The sequence below is a fragment of the Gasterosteus aculeatus genome, unplaced genomic scaffold (genome assembly GCF_964276395.1).
Source record: "Gasterosteus aculeatus unplaced genomic scaffold, fGasAcu3.hap1.1 HAP1_SCAFFOLD_25, whole genome shotgun sequence".
In the NCBI taxonomy this organism is placed as follows: domain Eukaryota; kingdom Metazoa; phylum Chordata; class Actinopteri; order Perciformes; family Gasterosteidae; genus Gasterosteus; species Gasterosteus aculeatus.
In genome coordinates this window covers 120,001-127,500 of record NW_027554884.1, presented here as the reverse complement: position 1 = coordinate 127,500, position 7,500 = coordinate 120,001, and positions in this window count along the sequence as shown.

Sequence of the window (7,500 nt, the reverse complement as noted above, 5' to 3'; positions counted from 1 at the left end):
GAACTGTTTATTTCATCCATCCACTGCACCTGCTGTTCTGACATCAGCATCCGAGAATAGTGTCCCGTACTGGGACATGGTCTGGGTTCTGCCGCTCTCTGGAACTCTGTATTCATCCATGCGTTACACCTGCTGTTCTGACATCAGCATCCGAGAATAGTGTGCCGTTATGGGACATGGTCTGGGATCTCCTGCTCTATGGAACTGTTTACTTCATCCATCCACTGCACCTGCTGTTCTGCCATCAGTGTCCGACAATAGCGCTTCATCATCGGATATCTGCCGTGAAATACCGCTCTCTGGAACTGTTTCTTTCATCCATCCACCGCACCTGCTGTTCTGCCATCAGTGTCTGACAATAGCGCTTCTTCATCGGATATCAGCCGGGATCTCACGCTCTCTGGAACTGTTTATTTCATCCATCCAGTGCACCTGCCGTTCTGCCATCAGTGTCCGAGAACAGTGCTTCTTCATCGGATATCAGCCGGGATCTCACGCTCTCTGGAACTGTTTCTTTCATCCATCCACCGCACCTGCTGTTCTGCCATCAGTGTCCGACAATAGCGCTTCTTCATCGGATATCAGCCGGGATCTCACGCTCTCTGGAACTGTTTATTTCATCCATCCAGTGCACCTGCCGTTCTGCCATCAGTGTCCGAGAACAGTGCTTCTTCATCGGATATCAGCCGGGATCTCACGCTCTCTGGAACTGTTTATTTCATCCATCCAGTGCACCTGCCGTTCAGCCATCAGTGTCCGAGAACAGTGCTTCTTCATCGGATATCAGCCGGGATCTCACGCTCTCTGGAACTGTTTAATTCATCCACCGCACCTGCTGTTCTGCCATCAGTGTCCGACAACAGCGCTTCATCATCGGATATCTGCCGTGAAATACCGCTCTCTGGATCTGCTCTGTTCTGGCAGGTAATCAGGGAGATTTTAAGTAGATGAGTGTCCGGGAATAGTGCACTGCACTCGGGCAGGTCACGCCGCGTAACCCGCCCCATATCCCGGTTCCCGAACCCGCTTTTCCGCCCAAAGTTGTCCGAAGATGCTTAGGCCCAGCTGGGGAACGCTCCCCACGAAGCCCGGGTCTCAGCCCTGGAGCCCTGTGTTTCCGAAAACCAGGTTTCTGAAATCTGCGACCTGGTGGCCCAGTGATGTCAGCTGGAACTTTTTTTTTCCGGTCCGCTCAAAATTCTCCAGGCATTTTCTGAGCTTTCCTTCACATATTCCGACTTTTACTTAGTTTCTGACGGAGCCAAAAAAGTCCGGGTTTTTTTGCCCTCCTTATCGTCCCGACTGGAAACTTTAACTTTTTTTTTAAGTCAGAAAATTAAAGTCTTTTTCATCCAGGAGACCGACCCTTCCTTCAAAGTGTCCCAAATGGTCCTTCGTCGTCGGATATCTGTCGGGAAATACCGCTCCATGGAACTGTTTATTTCATCCATCCGCTGCACCTGCTGTTCTGCCATCAGTGTCCGAGAACAGTGCTTCTTCATCGGATATCAGCCGGGATCTCACGCTCTCTGGAACTGTTTATTTCATCCATCCACTGCACCTGCTGTTCTGACATCAGCATCCGAGAATAGTGTCCCGTACTGGGACATGGTCTGGGATATCCCGCTCTCTGGAACTATGTTCTGATTATTTCCTTCATCCACTGCACCTGCTGTTCTGACATCAGCATCCGAGAATAGTGTCCCGTACTGGGACATGGTCTGGGATATCCCGCTCTCTGGAACTATGTTCTGATTATTTCCTTCATCCACTGCACCTGCTGTTCTGACATCAGCATCCGAGAATAGTGTCCCGTACTGGGACATGGTCTGGGATCTCCCGCTCCATGGAACTATGTTCTGTTTATTTCCTTCATCCACTGCACCTGCTGTTCTGACATCAGCATCCGAGAATAGTGTCCCGTACTGGGACATGGTCTGGCATATCCCCCTCTCTGGAACTATGTTCTGTTCATTTCCTTCATCCAGTGCACCTGCTGTTCTGCCATCAGTGTCCGACAATAGCGCTTCATCATCGGATATCTGCCGTGAAATACCGCTCTCTGGATCTGCTCTGTTCTGGCAGGTAATCAGGGAGATTTTAAGTAGATGAGTGTCCGGGAATAGTGGGCCGTTCTGGGACTTGGTCTGGGATATCCCGCTCTCTGGAACTATGTTCTGTTTATTTCCTTCATCCAGTGCACCTGCTGTTCTGCCATCAGTGTCCGACAATAGCGCGCCGTTCTGGGACTTGGTCTGGGATATCACGCTCTCTGGAACTATGTTCTGTTTATTTCCTTCATCCAGTGCACCTGCTGTTCTGCCATCAGTGTCCGACAATAGCGCGCCGTTCTGGGACTTGGTCTGGGATATCACGCTCTCTGGAACTATGTTCTGTTTATTTCCTTCATCCAGTGCACCTGCTGTTCTGCCATCAGTGTCCGACAATAGCGCTTCATCATCGGATATCTGTCGTGAAATACCGCTCTCTGGAACTGTGTATTAGTCCGTCCGCTGCACCTGCTGTTCTGACATCAGCATCCGAGAATAGTGTCCCGTACAGGGACATGGTCTGGTCTCTGCCGCTCTCTGGAACTCTGTATTCATCCATGCGTTACACCTGCTGTTCTGACATCAGCATCCGAGAATAGTGGGCCGTTCTGGGACATGGTCTGGGATCTCCCGCTGTCTGGAACTGTGTGTTCATCCATACGTTACACCTGCTGTTCTGACATCAGCATCCGAGAATGGTGTGCCGTTCTGGGACATGGTCTGGGATATCACGCTGTCTGGAACTGTGTGTTCATCCGTCCACTGCACCTGCTGTTCTGCCATCAGCATCCGAGAATAGTGCCCCGTACTGGGACATCAGCCAGGACGCACCGCCGTCATCTCGTTCGTTCGCTCAGTCATCCATCCACGAAAGCTACCGATCAGCCACAGTGCCCGGAATGATGCCTCCTGCCGGGGTAGCGTCCGCTTGCTCCCCGGCAGCCAGTTCTGCATGAGGCTCCGGTTCTTCCACCCCCGCCACTGTCCGAGGGTGTCCGAAAATACTGAGGTCTGAGTCGGATCCGAACCGCACAAACGCCGGTCTTCACGACTGGAGGCCTATGTTTCTAAAAACCGGGTTTCAGGAATCTGCGACCTGGTGGCCCAGTGATGTCGGCTGGAACTTTTTTTTTCCGGTCCGCTCAAAATTCTCCAGGCATTTTCTGAGCTTTCCTTCACATACTCCGACTTTTACTTAGTTTCTGACGGAGCCAAAAAAGTCCGGGTTTTTTTGCCCTCCTTATCGTCCCGACTGGAAACTTTAACTCCGTATTTTAAGTCAGAAAATTAAAGTTCTTTTCATCCAGGAGACCGACCCTTCCTTCAAAGTGTCCCATACAGTGCTTCGTCATCGGACATCGGCCGGGATCTCCCGCTCTCTGGAACTGTGTATTCATCCATGCGGTACACCTGCTGTTCTGCCATCACTGTCCGGGAATAGTGTGTCTTTCTGGGACTTGGTCTGGGTTCTGCCGCTCTCTGGAGCTCTTTATTCATCCATGCGGTACACCTGCTGGTCTGCCATCACTGTCCGGGAATAGTGTGTCGTTCTGGGTCATGGTCTGGGATATCACGCTCTCTGGAACTCTTTATTCATCCATGCGGTACACCTGCCGTTCTGCCATCACTGTCCGGGAATAGTGTGTCGTTCTGGGACTTGGTCTGGGTTCTGCCGCTCTCTGGAGCTCTTTATTCATCCATCCACTGCACCTGCTGTTCTGCCATCACTGTCCGGGAACAGTGTGCCGTTCTGGGTCATGGTCTGGGTTCTGCCGCTCTCTGGAGCTGTTATTTTCATCCATGCGGTACACCTGCTGGTCTGCCATCACTGTCCGGGAATAGTGTGTCGTTCTGGGACTTGGTCTGGTCTCTGCCGCTCTCTGGAGCTCTTTATTCATCCATCATGTACACCTGCTGGTCTGCCATCACTGTCCGGGAATAGTGTGTCGTTCTGGGACTTGGTCTGGTCTCTGCCGCTCTCTGGAGCTCTTTATTCATCCATCATGTACACCTGCTGGTCTGCCATCACTGTCCGGGAATAGTGTGTCGTTCTGGGACTTGGTCTGGTCTCTGCCGCTCTCTGGAACTCTTTATTCATCCATGCGGTACACCTGCTGTTCTGCCATCACTGTCCGGGAATAGTGTGTCGTTCTGGGACTTGGTCTGGTCTCTGCCGCTCTCTGGAGCTCTTTATTCATCCATCATGTACACCTGCTGGTCTGCCATCACTGTCCGGGAACAGTGTGCCGTTCTGGGTCATGGTCTGGTCTCTGCCGCTCTCTGGAACTCTCTGGAACTCTTTATTCATCCATGGGGTACACCTGCTGGTCTGCCATCACTGTCCGGGAATAGTGTGTCGTTCTGGGTCATGGTCTGGGATATCACGCTCTCTGGAACTCTTTATTCATCCATGCGGTACACCTGCTGTTCTGCCATCACTGTCCGGGAATAGTGTGTCGTTCTGGGACTTGGTCTGGTCTCTGCTGCTCTCTGGAGCTCTTTATTCATCCATCCACTGCACCTGCTGTTCTGCCATCACTGTCCGGGAATAGTGTGTCGTTCTGGGACTTGGTCTGGGTTCTGCCGCTCTCTGGAGCTCTTTATTCATCCATGCGGTACACCTGCTGGTCTGCCATCACTGTCCGGGAATAGTGTGTCGTTCTGGGACTTGGTCTGGGTTCTGCCGCTCTCTGGAGCTCTTTATTCATCCATGCGGTACACCTGCTGGTCTGCCATCACTGTCCGGGAATAGTGTGTCGTTCTGGGTCATGGTCTGGTCTCTGCCGCTCTCTGGAACTCTCTGGAACTCTTTATTCATCCATGGGGTACACCTGCTGGTCTGCCATCACTGTCCGGGAATAGTGTGTCGTTCTGGGTCATGGTCTGGGATATCACGCTCTCTGGAACTCTTTATTCATCCATGCGGTACACCTGCTGTTCTGCCATCACTGTCCGGGAATAGTGTGTCGTTCTGGGACTTGGTCTGGTCTCTGCTGCTCTCTGGAGCTCTTTATTCATCCATCCACTGCACCTGCTGTTCTGCCATCACTGTCCGGGAATAGTGTGTCGTTCTGGGACTTGGTCTGGGTTCTGCCGCTCTCTGGAGCTCTTTATTCATCCATGCGGTACACCTGCTGGTCTGCCATCACTGTCCGGGAATAGTGTGTCGTTCTGGGACTTGGTCTGGTCTCTGCCGCTCTCTGGAGCTCTTTATTCATCCATGCGGTACACCTGCTGTTCTGCCATCACTGTCCGGGAACAGTGTGCCGTTCTGGGTCATGGTCTGGGATATCACGCTCTCTGGAACTCTTTATTCATCCATGCGGTACACCTGCTGGTCTGCCATCACTGTCCGGGAACAGTGTGTCGTTCTGGGACTTGGTCTGGTCTCTGCCGCTCTCCGGAGCTCTTTATTCATCCATGCGGTACACCTGCTGTTCTGCCATCACTGTCCGGGAATAGTGTGTCGTTCTGGGTCATGGTCTGGTCTCTGCCGCTCTCTGGAACTCTTTATTCATCCATGGGGTACACCTGCTGGTCTGCCATCACTGTCCGGGAACAGTGTGCCGTTCTGGGTCATGGTCTGGTCTCTGCCGCTCTCTGGAGCTGTTATTTTCCTCCATCCGGTACACCCACTGCTCTGCCATCACTGTCCGAAAATAGTGCTCCGAAATCGGGTAAGTCGCGCGGGGAGCCACCCCTGTATCTCGGCTCCAGGAGCGTCTTTCCGCCCGGGGCCTGGCCCACTATGCTTAGGTCCAGCTGGGGAACGCTCCCCCCGAAGCTCGGGGCCCTGTCCTGGAGATCTCTGTTTCCGAAAACCAGGTTTCTGAAATCTGCGACCTGGTGGCCCAGTGATGTGAGCTAAAAAAAAATTTATCGAAGCGATCTAAAAAAGCCCAGGCATTTTCTGGGCTTTCCTTCACATATTCCGACTTTTACTTAGTTTCTGACGGAGCCAAAAAAGTCCGGGTTTTTTTCGCTCCACATAGTCCCGACTGGAAACTTTAACTTTTTTTTTTTTCCATTATTTCACCCGCGGAGGTCCGCAAACACCTCCAGGGGCCCACAACGGCCGAATTAAGCCAGGAAAAAGACACCAGAACCCGGATCTCTTTACCAGACACCCCCGGAGCCCGGAACTCGGACCCAAACACCTCCAGAGGCCCACAACGGCCGAATCGAACCCGGAAAAAGACGCCAGAACCCGGATCTCTTTACCAGACACCCCCAGAGCCCGGAACTCGGACCCAAACACCTCCAGAGGCCCACAACGGCCGAATCGAACCCGGAAAAAGACGCCAGAACCCAGGTCTCTTTACCAGACACCCCCAGAGCCCGGAACTCGGACCCAAACACCTCCAGAGGCCCACAACGGCCGAATCGGACCCGGAAAAAGACGCCAGAACCCGGATCTCTTTACCAGACACCCCCAGAGCCCGGATGAGCTCCACAAACACCTCCAGAGGCCCACAACGGCCGAATTGGACCCGGAAAAAGACGCCAGAACCCGGATCTCTTTACCAGACACCCCCAGAGCCCGGATGAGCTCCACAAACACCTCCAGAGGCCCACAACGGCCGAATTGGACCCGGAAAAAGACGCCAGAACCCGGATCTCTTTACCAGACACCCCCAGAGCCCGGATGAGCTCCACAAACACCTCCAGAGGCCCACAACGGCCGAATTGGACCCGGAAAAAGACGCCAGAACCCGGATCTCTTTACCAGACACCCCCAGAGCCCGGAACTCGGACCCAAACACCTCCAGAGGCCCACAACGGCCGAATTGGACCCGGAAAAAGACGCCAGAACCCGGATCTCTTTGCCAGACACCCCCAGAGCCCGGAACTCGGACCCAAACACCTCCAGAGGCCCACAACGGCCGAATCGAACCCGGAAAAAGACGCCAGAACCCAGGTCTCTTTACCAGACACCCCCAGAGCCCGGAACTCGGACCCAAACACCTCCAGAGGCCCACAACGGCCGAATCGAACCCGGAAAAAGACGCCAGAACCCGGATCTCTTTACCAGACACCCCCAGAGCCCGGAACTCGGACCCAAACACCTCCAGAGGCCCACAACGGCCGAATCGGACCCGGAAAAAGACGCCAGAACCCGGATCTCTTTACCAGACACCCCCAGAGCCCGGATGAGCTCCACAAACACCTCCAGAGGCCCACAACGGCCGAATTGGACCCGGAAAAAGACGCCAGAACCCGGATCTCTTTACCAGGCACCCCCAGAGCCCGGATGAGCTCCACAAACACCTCCAGAGGCCCACAACGGCCGAATTGGACCCGGAAAAAGACGCCAGAACCCGGATCTCTTTACCAGACACCCCCAGAGCCCGGATGAGCTCCACAAACACCTCCAGAGGCCCACAACGGCCGAATTGGACCCGGAAAAAGACGCCAGAACCCGGATCTCTTTACCAGACACCCCCAGAGC